The sequence below is a fragment of the Mesoplodon densirostris genome, chromosome 9 (assembly GCF_025265405.1).
Source record: "Mesoplodon densirostris isolate mMesDen1 chromosome 9, mMesDen1 primary haplotype, whole genome shotgun sequence".
Classification (NCBI taxonomy): Eukaryota; Metazoa; Chordata; class Mammalia; order Artiodactyla; family Ziphiidae; genus Mesoplodon; species Mesoplodon densirostris.
In genome coordinates, this window is record NC_082669.1 from 108269340 (window position 1) to 108284197 (window position 14858).

Sequence of the window (14858 nt, forward strand, 5' to 3'; positions counted from 1 at the left end):
GGAGGGCTCTTTTGCTTGTTCTTTAAGGAGGTAGCCCAGAAGAAAAGAAAACCAGCTACAGTAGTTAAGAGGAGAGAGGAACAGCCAGCTGGAGACAAACCAATGAAAAGCCTTAGAGGCCGCACTTGGCTGAAGGAAGAAAGAGACCTGACCTCAGTGTGCTATACAGAGGTCTTCCCTGAACTGGGCAGTGCCAGGCTTGGTTCAGAAGTCTCCTTTGTTAGTCGGATGTCAGCATGACCAAGGTCAAGGTCGAAGAGGAAACTTACAAAATGGCTTGGATGTTAAAAAACAAAAAAACAACAAAACAGGTGATGTGCCCAGATAAACTACAAGAAAGAAGCCAGCTTGAATTTATTGTGTGTAAGAAAACTTGGCTGTGAATTTTCCGTGAGAATTATAATTTCTAAGATTAACGCAAGCATAAAATTAGCCAGCTGTCAAGAGTTCAAGAAAATTTGTCATTTAGTGTGCCGTATACTAAACAGTAAAAATATTCAAACAGGAGAATTTTGGGAATAAGCATTGTGCCCTGGTTGAACAGTAGGTTACCTTATAAAACCTCACTTAACAGTACATAAATTCTGAACTGAAATATCCCATCCTGATTTGGAGTATAGCTTTGTCTCAGTGTTTGCTGAAATGTAGAAGCTCATTAGTAACTTGAGCTCATATTAGATCAAAGTCATTACATTAGTATGCTGAGTCTGTATGGATAGCTGTATTTTCAACTCTAGTGAGCAGAACAGGCAGGGTGCTCTCTGGTTAATTATACAGCTGCTTTCTGGGGAGATCTTGGAAGGCTTTTCATGCCCATAGGGTGCTACGGGGGGTTTCTTCCTGCACAGGTGGGCATGGTCTGTGTGACGTGACTCTGCAGTTCTGGCCCAGCGCTGGCTGCATCAGGATGGGCACCTGACCCAGGGGTGGCCTGCTCAAAGCCTGGCTCGGACGGGTGATCTCTTCTGTGCGGTTGGCTCAGCTTTGCCAGCCCCTCGGAGCTTGAGTGTAAGATGTGTCAAGTCAGAAGCAGGGTAGGAGCTGAAAGACACACAGGGAAACAAGGGCCATAAGCCGCCGAAGACACACAGCAGAGAGGGGTGCAACAGGTAGAAACAGGAGACAACTGCTGCGCTTGGGGGGCAGCAGAACCCAAGTGGGAGGGCAGCACTGCCCTCCAGAGCCCGCTGTGCCTCCCCTTTCCGTGTAACCTGTCACTAAGGCAGTCAACCTATAGCTTTTCTCAGGAGCCAGGACGCAAGGCAAGGCCTTTGCTTATTAACTGGCTGGTTCTCAGGAGCAGCTCTTGTGTCATTGCGTGAACTTGGTACAGAGTTGGCCATTGTCAGTATTTAGTCAGAATACTTACAGAGGGAGAGGTGGATGGGCCGGCCAGTAATGCAGTCAAGAAAAATATCAGGGCGTAGAGTACTTAAATTCTACACAATTGGAGGGCATATCTTAGGAATTATGGTAATTTGGTACTTTCCAAATTTCAGATTGTGTAAGTAGATTTCCATTAAACAAGAATTATTGATTATGACAGTTGTCAACATTTTGTAACTTTAGTTTTGCAGTTTTTATTCCACTCATGGTCCCCCTTCCCCATTGAAGTAATTGCTGCAAATTGGGTAAACTGCGGAGGCAGTCAGGATTACTCACCATCACTGGATAGATCCATACAACCAAAGGCTTATTAGCTCAGATTCAGGCTTTTTCTTAATTAACCCTGTCTTAGCCCATTTGGGCTGCTGTAACAAAGTGTCACAGGCCGGGTGGCTTATAAACAAGAGATGTATTTCTCCTGGAGGCTGGAAGTCTGAGATCAGGGTGCCAGCAGGGTTGGGTGAGGGCCCTCTTCTGGGTAGCAGATTTCCTATTGTATACTCACATGGTGGAAGAAATAATAATTTAAAAAAATTCTCTTGAAATTCCATTATCCAGAGGTAACTGCTGTTGGTACTTTGGTATAACGTATTTCTAGACTTTTTTTCTAATCACATATCTATACATTTGTAACCTACAAAAATGAAATACTGTCCATTCCATTTTACACCATTTTTCTTTGGCAAATACACATCCATCTACAGCATAATTCTGACTGTCTATGTAGTATTCCACTGTATGACTCTATCATGATCTATGATAATAGCAGTTTATGGAGCTTTTACTTGGTTCCAACTGCTTTGTATGCATTATCTTGGTTAATTCTCACACCAACTCTATGAGGATGGGTTTGCTGCAGTATCTCCACTTAAAACACAGAAAACTGAGCTTTAGGGCTGCCGACCTGCTCCAGACGGCACATCCGTCAAGTGGAGCCTAGAATGCCAGCACCCACACGTATTTTTATTTCAGCACCTACACTTCTAACAACTGTGCTTTTGTGCTTCCTATTGTGCATTTTGGTGGCTTCCAGAAAGCCACATGCCAATCATTATTTTGGTAAAAATATAATTTTTTATTAAGCTGAATGAACATTTAAATTTCATAGAACAAGCTTTTAAAGTGAAAGCAATAAGGTTTTATACCTTTCCCACTGATATTTAATAAACTCAAATTACAATTTATGCTAATTCTCTTTTTAATTTTTAAGATTTTAATTAATTAAGTAATCTATGGCTGCATTGGGTCTTTGTTGCTGCGCGCGGGCTTTCTCTAGTTGCAGTGAGCGGGGGCTACTCTTTGTTGTGGTGCCTGGGCTTCTAACTGCAGTGGCTTCTCTGGTTGCGGAGCACGGGCTCTAGGCGCGCAGGCTTCAGTAGTTGTGGCACGTGGGCTCAGTAGTTGTGGCTCCGTGGGCTCTAGAGCGCAGGCTCAGTAGTTGTGACGCACGGGCCTAGTTGCTCCGTGGCATGTGGGATCTTCCTGGACCAGGGCTCGAACCCGTGTCCCCTGCATTGGCAGGCGGATTCTTAACCACTGCACCACCAGGGAAGCCCAACTAATTCTATTGTTGATGAGCTTGCTGTGTTAACTCCCTCCACCCAGCTCCTGTTGGCAGACCTTCCCAGATTCAGGGCGCCACGTGGTCCTGAGGCAGCTCTACGTCACTGAGGGCCCTGGTGGAGGTCCTCCCTGCTGGCAGTGTCTCCTCCTCCCCAGGCGTAGCTGAGAGGGGAAGCGCTGCCTAGAAGACGAGGACGTGGGCTGCTCCTCTCCGGGGCCCTGTTCTAGGACCTCTGCCCCACCCCAGCCCCTGCTTCTTCCCCCCATGCCGAAAAGTCAGAGATTAAAGACCATCCCTACATACACTGCGCAAGACCCACTCTGCCCCCCCACTTTCCCAGTAGGAAAGCAGTCATTTCCCACTTGCAGAAGAGCATAGTACCTTTCCACGCAAAGGTTATTTCAAGCAACTGCTATCTGGGTATAACCTGAACCCAACACAATACTTGTACAGAGTGAGTTTCATAAGCTGGTAAAGGGCTGACTTCCAGCACTGTTAAATTGTGATGCTAGATGAGGTTGGCATATACTTTCCAATTTGATTCAGATTATCTCTGAGAAATGGTCAGTTTAATCTAGATTTCCTAGGATGATGCTCTGATGGCGCTCTCATTTGGGTTTCTGAATGTGTTCTGTCCGCTGGTAGATACCTAGGGAATATACTTAAAAGGGGGTGAAATTGATTCTAGTCTCCTGTGGTATCAGTATACACTTAAAAATTGGAGGTCTTCAAATAAGAGCATGGGTAACCCGAGGAGGATGCAGAAGCTTTCCAAGAGACACACAAGAACAGATAATTTAGAGAATCAACTTCTGGATTTTCAACTTAAATGTATACTATTTCCTAGATGGAGCTGTCTGGGAATATACCTGAGTTCCATCGTAGCTTTTTCCCCACTTTACAAAAGAAGTTAGCCCCTTCACCAGCCCTAAATCTTACCAGGTTGCATTATTTCAGGTGTACAAAGCACTGGGGTGCCAAGTAAAGGGAAAAACTCCTTGAGTGATTAATGGAAACATGGCAAACCCCTAGTGTTTCCTGTATTCTTCCTTTTTATGCACATTTATGTTAAGGGTGAAGCCTGGTGTTAGAACTGAGGTATTTTGACCTGAGTTGAGATATTCAAAAAGAGGATAGAAAGGGATGGAGAGAATGACAGCTTTCCTTTATTTCCCTCTTCCATCCCTGGGCTGTTGTCAATATATATCCATCTTCAGGGAGAGTTTCATGAGAGCAAAGCAAAGAGAGCATTGATAAGAAATAATATGTGTAAAAACCAGCTTCGAAAAAAACTTATCAGGACATAATTTTTTTAAAGTAAATTTATTTATTTATTTGGCTGCGTTGGGTCTTCGTTGCTGCTCACGGGCTTTCTCTTGTGTGGCGAGCAGGGGCTACTCTTTGTTGTGGTGCATGGGCTTCTCATTGCAGTGGCTTCTCCTGTTGTGGAGCATGGGCTCTAGGTGCGAGGTCTTCAGTAGTTGTGGCACGAGGGCTCAGTAGCTGTGGCTCGTGGGTTCTAGAGCGCAGGCTCAGTAGTTGTGGCGCCTGGGCTTAGTTGCTCCGCGGCATGTGGAATCTCCCGGACCACGGCTCGAAACCGTTTCCCCTGCACTGGCAGGCAGATTCTTAACCACTGCCCCACGAGGGAAGCCCCAGAACGCAATTCTTTTCAACTGCTCTCAGTACTCATCTCTTGGCTGTATCATTAACTAGAAAGAAAAGAACTTTAAATAGCCAAAGCAGTATGATAGTTAAGCTGGTTCTGTTAATTACAGATGAAAAAATTTCTTGAGCCACCAAAATTTTCAACATATATTGGATAAAATCCAAGGATAAAGCTTTGATATTTCTTTAATAGTTGGAGTGCATTGTTCAGAAATGGTACTTAAAACCCATTTTACCAAATCATCATGAAATATTTATGTGTATTTTAATCATTTTTATTTCATCTTTTAAATATTTAAATTTTCTTACCTCCAAAGAGCCAAAAATAGAAGTTTATGCTAGCTGCTGGACTGACTAGTGTTAGCATTATGTGGTCATACTCTTCTCTTTGACTGAATACATAGGAAATTTTTTTTTTTTTTCGGTATGCGGGCCTCTCACTGTTGTGGCCTCTCCCGTTGCGGAGCACAGGCTCTGGACGCGCAGGCTCAGCGGCCATGGCTCACGGGCCCAACCACTCCACGGCATGTGGGATCGTCCCGGACCGGGGCACGAACCTGTGTCCCCTGCATCAGCAGGCGGACTCTCAACCACTGTGCCACCAGGGAAGCCCCATAGGAAAATTTTTATCATGATATCTCACAAAGTAAACATTTCTTTTAAAATATTCTTATTTAATTATTTTCAAATAAATGAAAGATGAAAATGGATGGTCTAAAATAAGACTAAAGATTCTGGAATGTTAAGTTTTTTTGTTTATGCCAGACTGGAGCAGCAGTGGAATATTTGAGGCTTTTTTTTTTTTTTCTTTTTTTTGGCTGTGTTGGGTCTTCGTTGCTGCACGTGGGCTTTCTCTAGTTGTGGCGAGCGGGGGCTACTCTTCGTTGCGGTGCGCGGGCCTCTCATTGCAGTGGCTTCTGTTGTTGCGGAGCATGGGCTCTAGGTGCGCGGGCTTCAGTAGTTGTGGCGCATGGGCTCTAGAGCGCAAGCTCAGTAGTTGTGGCGCCTGGGCTTAGTTGCTCCGCAGCATGTGGGATCTTCCCGGACCAGGGCTCAAGCCCGTGTCCCCTGCATTGGCAGGCGGATTCTTAACCACTGCACCACCAGGGAAGCCTTTCTGAGGCTTTTTGACACTCCATTTCTTGCGTTTTTTTTTTTTTTTTATGTTGGGGGTAGGAGTTTATTAATTAATTAATTTATTTTTGCTGTGTTGGGCCTTAGTTTCTGTGCGAGGGCTTTCTCTAGTTGTGGCAGGCGGGGGCCACTCTTCATCGTGGTGCACAGGCCTCTCACTATCGCGGCCTCTCTTGTTGCGGAGCACAGGCTCCAGACGCGCAGGCTCAGTAGTTGTGGCTCACGGGCCTAGTTGCTCCGTGGCATGTGGGATCCTCCCAGACCAGGGCTCGAACCCGTGTCCCCTGCATTAGCAGGCAGATTCTCAACCACTACGCCACCAGGGAAGCCCATTTCTTGTTTTTGAGTGTTTGCTTTCTGGTTTTTTTTGCTCAGTTGCATGTCAGGAAACAAACAATGTCTGACTGTCTTGTAATAGGAAGTACAAGTCCGGTCTATGAAATGTTTTTGCCAAAAAATGAAACCTGAGTCTGAAGAAGCCCCAGGTCTAACTACTGGGATAGAGGAACATGCTAAATGACACCCAGTGAAACATCAGCAATCCAGAATGTGCAGAGATCTATCGGATAAGCCTCTCGATTTCTTCAACAGCTAAATGACCTGGAAAAAGGGAGGTGGGTAGAGAATTCTTACAGCTTAAAAGAGCTGAGAGAGAAATCAACCAACTCCAACGTGTGGCTCTTGTTTACATCCTGATATGAACACACCAAATGTGTGTGGCATTGGGGATGTTTGAAACTGAAGAGTATTACATGATATTATGGGATTTTCTTAATTATGTTCAGTTGGGGTAACTGCATGATAGTTAAATGTCTTTAAAAGTTCCTGGGCTTCCCTGGTGGTGCAGTGGTTGAGGGTTTGCCTGCCGGTGCAGGGGACACGGGTTCGTGCCCCGGTCCAGGAAGATCTCATATGCTGCGCAGGGGCTGGCCCCGTGAGCCGTGGCCACTGGGCCTGTGTGTCCAGAGCCTGTGCTCCGCGGCGGGAGAGGCCACGGCAGTGAGAGGCCCGCGTACCGCAAAAAAAAAAAAAGTTCCTATCTATTTGAGACAGTGTTGAAATATGAACAAATTCCAAATAGAAGGAGAAAGTGGAATAAGAAATGGAGTAGAATGAGAAAAATATAATCAAAAGAATAGGAGGGAAAAAGAAACATAAAATAAGGCCATGAAAATAGAAAACACAAAGTAAACCCAAATACAAATATATCAGTAATTATAACAAATGGACCTAAAATGTTCTAAAGACAAAAATTGACAGAATGTATTTAAAAAAAAATCTATCCAGGGCTTCCCTGGTGGTGCAGTGGTTGAGAGTCCGCCTGCCAATGCAGGGGACATGGGTTCGTGCCCCGGTCCGGGAAGATCTCACATGCCGCGGATCGGCTGGGCCCATGAGCCATGGCCGCTGAGCCTGTGCGTCCGGAGCCTGTGCTCCGTAACGGGAGAGGCCACAACAGTGAGAGGCCAGCATACTGCAAAAAACAAAACAACAACAACAAAAACTATCCATATGACGATTATAAGAGAAACATCTAAAACATACAAAAAATTGAAAGTAAATGTTGGAAAAGGATATACCAAATACTAACCAAAAGAAAGTTTGTGAAGCTACATTGATTAAAAAAAAAACAAAACCAAAATAGGTTTTAAAGCAAAACCATTATTATGGATAGAGTCTCTAAATAATTATAAAAGGTTTAAATCACTAGGAACATATTACAATGCTAAACTTATATAAGCAATAACATTCTATTCAGGTAAAATATATTAAGCAAAACTTGACACAACTACAAGGAGAAAAAGAAATCATATAGGATATTTTAATACCTTTCAGTAATTGATAGGTGAAATAGTTTTTAAAAATCAGTGAGGAGAGGAAAGATGAGGAGCAGAATTAACAAACTTGTGTAATAACCACCTATCAGACATTGCTCTCAACAAACGAAAAGAAATACATTCAAGCCATTTATGAAACTGACCATGTAGTGGGGTCATGAAGCAAGTCTCAACAAATTTCCAAGAATTTCTCACATCAGCCACATTCTCTGACCACAATGCAGTTAAGTCGGAAATCAATAACAAAAACATAGAAAGAGGACCCCATACATTTGGGAAATAGGAAACATACTTATTTATAATTCATGGGTCAAGAAGAAACCATAAGGGAAATTAGAAAATATTTAAACTGAATGATAAGAAAAATGCTACAAATAAACACTACAAATCAAGGCTTATGGGATGCCATAAAAGGGAAATTTTAATCTTAAATGCCTACATGAGAACAACAATAGAAAAGGCTGAATATTAATGATTTTAGTGATCTATTTAAGAACTTGGGATAAGAACACAATAAACTCAAGGAAAGCAGAAGGAGGGAAAAATAATGAGCTGAAATTAAAAATATACAAAACAAAAATTAAATATTACCAACAAAGGAAAATGTTGGTTTCGGGAAGAACTAATAAAATCAACAAGCATCTGGCTAGGCAGCAGGTCTAGAAAAGTCACTGGTCCAGGCTGAGCAGGAGGATGGCAAGGCCCAGGAGGGATGCCTCTAAGAACAAGGACACAGATGGGTTAGCTCATGTTTTTGAACTCAGTGTGAGGGGACTAGCATTTCTTGCTGAGTGTTTGGAGCTGAATTAATGATAGGTGATGAAAAACTAAGCAAATGAAGAAGTGACAGCTGCGGTCAGCCAAGGCAGAGCATGAGGCCATCCAGGGCTGGGATTTTTCAGGAGGAGAGGGGCAGGGGGTTGGTGCTGTCTGGACTGGAATCTAGGCTGGACGCGGAGGGCAGGGAGGCAGGAGGGGCAGACAGTGGGGGCTGTGGACTCACAGGGCCCCAAGCACGGGGCTGGGGGAGGAGGAGGGCTGCTCCCCAAGTCAGTGACCCCCACCTGAAAATGGTCGTGGACCAGCAGAAGGGTCCAAGGCTGCCGGTGAGCTGCTGGGGGGGAGGCCATTTCCCATCGTTTCACTTCCCTGCAAGGTGTGCTCCCCACTTGCTTACACCATCATTTCTGTTTCACAGCAGAGGTGGGGAACATTCTTCAAAACAATTTGCAGATGACAGAGGAAAGTACCCACTGTTCTTCAATAACTGTTCACATTCCTTAAAAATGCCTATTCCAAAAAAGAGCAATTTGGATCAACTATAGCATAATAAATAGAACTTTCAGGTGCACAAGTATTACGAACAGATCTAAATTATTCATCACTTCTGTAAAAAATTTTTGCAAAGTTTTTTTTTTTTTAATTTATTTATTGAGCCTCCCTGGTGGCGCAAGTGGTTGAGAGTCCGCCTGCCGATGCAGGGGATACGGGTTCATGCCCCGGTCTGGGAGGATCCCATATGCCGCGGAGCGGCTGGGCCCGTGAGCCATGGCCGCTGAGCCTGCGCGTCCGGAGCCTGTGCTCCGCAACGGGAGAGGCCACAACAGTGAGAGGCCCGCATACCGCAAAAAAAAAAAAAAAAAAAAAAAAAAAAAATTTATTTATTTACTTTTGGCTGCGTTGGGTCTTCGTTGCTGCACACGGGCTTTCTCTAGTTGTGGTGAGCAGGGGCTACTCTTTGTTGCAGTGCGCAGGCTTCTTACTGCGGTGGCTTCTCTTGTTGCAGAGCACGAGCTCTAGGTGCGTGGGCTCAGTAGTTGTGGCTCACGGGTTCTAGAGTGCAGGCTCAGTAGTTGTGGCGCATGGGCTTAGTTGCTCCGTGGCATGTGGGATCTTCCCAAACCAGGGCTTGAACCCGTGCCCCCTGCATTTGCAGGCGGATTCTCAACCACTGTGCCACCAGGGAAGCCCCTGTAAAGTCTTAAAAACAAGTTTTTAGTACGGAGCATTTCAAACACATACTCAGCACCTAGCTCTGTCACACGCATCAGTCTGCCGTCACATGGCTTGTCCTCTCGGTGTCTCTGTGTCTCTCTCTTCTCATAAGGTCACCAGTTATATTATAGGATTAGGGCAGGCCCTACTCCACTAGGACCTCATCTAACTTGATGACATCTGCAAAGACCCAAATACGGCCACATTCACAGGTCCTGGGGGTGAGGACTTCAGCAAAACCTTTTGGGGGACACAGTTCAACCCACAGCAGCCATTTAGATCTGGGGTTAAGAGCATGGGCTTTGGAGTTAGGACTGTTATCAAGTCCCAATGTCCTCAAACTTGAAGCGGTATGAACTTGGCCCAGTGAACATTTCTGTGCTGGTGAAGACCGCTTTGCGATGGTGTGTGAGGATTAAGATGACGGCATGCAGAGTGGCTCCAGGGGAAAGCACTTAGCGCCTTGCAGCAGCTCCTCCCCCTTCTGTCCTTTGCATTGTTATTTGTGTTGATTGTTATTATTAATACCATGTGGTCAGAACAGGCCTCATCAAGAGGCTGAGATTTCAGCAAGACTCTAAGGCAGTGAGGGAATTAGCTCAGCTGAAATCTGGGGTGGGGATTCCAGGGAGAGAAAGCAGCTGGAGCACAACCCTTAAGATGCCCGATGTTGCTCCCCTTCCTTAGTCCGCCCCCGACCCCCCACGGAGGGCAGGGATTTGTTGTGCTCACAGGTATGGCCCAGGCAGGTGCTCTGTGCACAGTAAGTTAATATTGAAGCCCCGTTGATCGGGACTAAACAACTCTCCTCTTTGGCATGTTTCTGAAAAGTAGCAGGGATGATGTGGGCCACAAGCCACCCAAGTCCCCTCATTCCAGACGGGCTTACTGGGAACCTGCAAACCAGGGACCGCCCGCCTCTGCCCCTGCTTCCACGCGACACTTCTGATGAGGACTCCTCCTGGGGCTTTTCCTCAGCGTTTTTTTGGTTTCTGGAAATTGTTTCAGCTGGCAAAAAAGACAAGGGGCAAAGAAAGATGGTGCGTGGAATTCTCGAAACATCCCGGGGTGGCTCTTCCTGGATTTTAAGGGGGTCAGGAGCGAGCTCCTCGGATCCCCTGCTCCGTCTGTGAGGGTGGGAGGGGCTGGCCTTACACGCAAGTCCTTCTGGTCTGTTCCACCCCCAGCTCCTGAAGCCAGGCTCATTGTCCTCTCTGAGCAGGCGTTGGTGTGCTTTTCTCTGTCCTCCTCACAGGCGGAGGGCGCTCCCTTCACTTGGGGTCCACCGTGTTCCCTGCTCTTGACCTCTGTGCCCTCCGGCATCCCCTCCCGTGAGGGCAGCTGTCTCTGACTGAGGGCACCTGTCTGGGGGTCCTCCAGTAAGGGAGTGCCCTTTGTGTTAGAAAAGGCAGAACCCCCTTATCCTTAGGAACGTTCGTTCAGCACCTCCTTCCGGGATCCCTGTGTCGGTCCTCGAACGTCGAAGCTTAAGGCAGAGAAGAGGGCCGCCTCTGAGTTTGTAGATGACGCTCCATCTTCTGTGGCATCTTTCTAACTTTATCAAGTAAGCCAGCAAGTTCGAGGGAAGAGCTCTCGTGACCGGAGCACGTCACCAGACCCACGATCCTAGTAGATGTATCAGTACTGGCCCTTCCCGACCGCTCATCAAACACTGGGTGAACATTCAGGAAGCACCTCCCAGGTGCCAGGGTAAGTGAACGGAGACGAATAGGATCTTGTCACCTTCCTAGGGACTCAGGTGACCACCGCGTCAACGATGGCAGCATCTGCTCCTCACATACATAGTCCTTGAGCATTCCCGGAGCGCCCGTCCACGGAAGTGTGTGTGTCGATGTGTGTATCCCGCGCAGTGACTCTGCAGACGGGGACCGCAGGCTAGGAGAGGTGAGGGATTTCATAGCGGCTTCCTGGGAGCGCCCTTCCGCCGCTTGTGGATGCCAGGTGGTCTCAAGCCTGCTCTGGGCTCTCAGGGAAGAAGGCAGGATGGAGCAAGGACTCGTGGTGCGTAGGGCTCCGGGCGTCCTACCTCACGTGAGGCTCGGAGGCAGGAGGTGTCCGTCCGCGGGTGGGGAGCGTCACGGGCGCCGTCAGAGGGAAGCAGGGTTTGGATTGGAGCCTGGAGAGCGGGCGGGCGGGGTGGGAGGGGCCTCGTCCCCGCGGAGGATGTCGGGCCGCGGGCGCTGGTGGTTTCTGAGCTGTGAGGTGAGGTGAGTCGAGTTCTGGTTTAAAATTGCAGTGCGACGACTGTGACGAATGTGAGTTGTAAGGGGCCCCTTTTTGGGATCACCTATCTGAACGCCTTGGAAAGCTCTGTCCAAAACGCTGCTGTTTTGTGATGTCTTTTCGAGGGAGGTTTCCAGCGTGTCTGCGCCGCGTGCGGGGACGAAGAGTCCCACGGGGGGCGGGGGGCGCGGGGACCGGGCGGTGACGAGGCGGGGGCGCTCCGCGCGGGGAGGCCCTGCCGCCCTGAGGCAGCCGAGCCCCGCGCTGGGGCGGCCGGGATGCCGGGGAGCTCGTTGAAAGGGCGGCGGAGCCCGAGGTCTCAGGTGTGCAGGGCCGAGAGGCGGGCCTCGGGTGCTAGGCCCTCGGGCCCGGAGCCGAGGCGCAGGAGGCGGCGGGAGGGGACAGGCTTCAGCTGGAGGGGAGCGGCTTTGCCGCTGGCGGGTGGGAAGCGTTTCTTCCTCAAAGGCGCCCCGGGACCGGTGAGTCACTGGAATGAGCGAGGTGGCCTCGGCCTGTGGCGAATGAGCACCGGTGACACCGGGAGCGCTGGCCAGACTTCTCTGCTGTGCTGTGGCCGGGGTGGGGCCGAGATGCTAGAGTCCTGACCTTGGCGAGCAGGAACGGCCGTGGCACCAAGCCTCTGTCCTCAGTGCGCTAGAACTAGGCGTTTGCTCTGGTCGCCGACGAAATCCCGTGCCTGGGATGCAGGTTTTCCAAGGAGGGAGACACAGGGTTGAAGTCAGGACCGATGTTTCAGCGAGCTTTCAGCTTCCGATCTGTGAGGTGCAAAGCGCGGCAGTGCTTTGGGCGCAGAGATGTCTGGAGAGAACTGGGCACCTGATTTTCTAACAGCTTCCCCGCAGGAAGGAACCTCAGTTTGCTTTGAGGGCTGAATAATTGTACTCTGCCCTTGCTGAGGTCGACATCTAAAGGTAAGTTTTAATGCAGTGTGTTTGGAACAAGATGGGGTGATCCACAATGAGATGGAATTTCAGGGGTTTCTCGTGAAGGTGTTTTAAGTGTGCTTCATACACGGACTTACAATTATGCCAGCTTTGCAGGTAATTTTATGTGAGAAACAATTTTAGAGTTTGTTCTCGATTTCTTTATGAAAATAAAATAACTGAGTGAAATTGACTTTCCACGTACTTCCCTGTGGGTAGCAGCTTTCTCCTTAGAGTGCTATTAAGCAAAGCAAAAGCCCCTTTTTTGGTGAAAATGCTTTGGAAGGAGATTGTGATGAGGGTCATATGGTCCCATGGAATTGGCCTGTGGATTATTTCAATTGTCTCCTTTCCCAGAAAGGCTGCCCACTGAGTTTTTCTTCCAAAGTCAGGTGGATTCAGTTAGGAAGTAACAAATACAATCGCAATACCAAGAAGATTCTAATTGTTTAGGGCAGAGTTTCTAACTTCACCACTACAGACATCTTGGGCTGGATACTCTTTGTCATGGGGGCCGTCCTGTGCAGTGTAGTGAGTTTTGTGGCACCTGTGGTCTCTACCCACCACATGCCAGTAGCACACAGCCCCTCTCTCCACCCCCAGTGGTGACAACCAAAATGTCTCCACTTTGCCAAATGTCCTCTAGGGTCAGAACCTCCCCAGATTGAGAACCTGTGGTTTAAGAGGACTGTCTCTTCATGGAAAGATGTTTCTCTGAAAAAATGTTATGAGAAATGTTATCGGCTCAATACGTCTATAAGTTTTTCTCGGAGAGTAGAATACAGAACAGATGCCCTCCATTTCTGGAGCAGACGTGGTGTTTCTGATACGCTCTTCCTTTCAGATTCATCACTTTTGTTCACAGTCTTTGGAGGTGCTGTCGGTGTGAGGGCCAGAGTCACAGTGGGCGCTTAAGTGAGCCCATGGCCCACTGGGTCTTAGCGAGCCTCAAGGTGATGAGGGCGCTACAAACACTTGAGGCTTGTCCTGCAAGGGTTTCCAAAGTGAGTTCTCTCTCTCAAATGTTTAGACGTTTCCCCTTAGAATCTTTCCTTCACTTGGCCTTCAAGTGCCACTTTTCCTTATTCCTGGAGGGGCACGGAGAAGCATGTTTTCTGTAACCCAGTCTTGATCATTTGCTGGGAACAAATAACTCTTAGGTGGAAACAGAAGGATAATGGATCTTTGTTAGTTGTAGCCTGACCACTAGACTAGGTTGCTTCACTTAGGCCAACGTGTGTAACACTTACATCTGCTCCACACCCTGATGTGCTTGACCTGCCCACACAACTCAAACCCCTTAAACAAACAAACAAAAAGGTACGCTTGGGGGAGGGTCCGAGGCCTGCAGGACACGTGTGTGGGTCGTGGGAAGAGACAGTGCTGACATGGTTCTTTGTTAAGTGGCTCCCAGCTGTCTTCTGAAGCAGAGGACACACAGCATGCCTCCTTCACCCCGTGCATGGTGTGTGCACGCTTCCGTGTGCTACACAAGCGAGGGGCGGATTGAGAATAGATACTTTGAGTTTAAAAACTGTGTTATTTTAGCAGCTTGGAGATTTTTTCCTTTTCCCAAGTATTTTTTTCTTTTTTAAATTGAGGTATAGTTGATTCACAATGTTGTGTTGGTTTCAGGTGTGCAGCAAAGTGATTCATATGTGTATATACATATATTTTTTTCCGTTTTTTTTCCACTATAGATTTTTACAAGATATTGAATATAGTTCTCTGTGCTATACAGTAAGTCCTTGTTTATCTATTTTATTTATTTTTGGCTGTGTTGGGTCTTCGTTGCTGCGCGCGGGCTTTCTCTAGTTGTGGCGAGCGGAGGCTACTCTTCGTTGCGGTGCGCGGGCCTCTCATTGCCGTGGCCTCTCTTGTTGCGGAGCACGGGCTCTAGGCGTGCGGGCTTCAGTAGTTGTGGCTCACCGGGCTCTAAAGCACATGTTCAGTAGTTGTGGCGCACGGGCTTAGTTACTCTTGCCAGACCAGGGCTCGAATCCGTGTCCCCTGCGTTGGCAGGCGGATTCTTAACCACTGCGCCACCAGGGACGCCCTATCTGTTTTATATATAGTAGTGTGTAT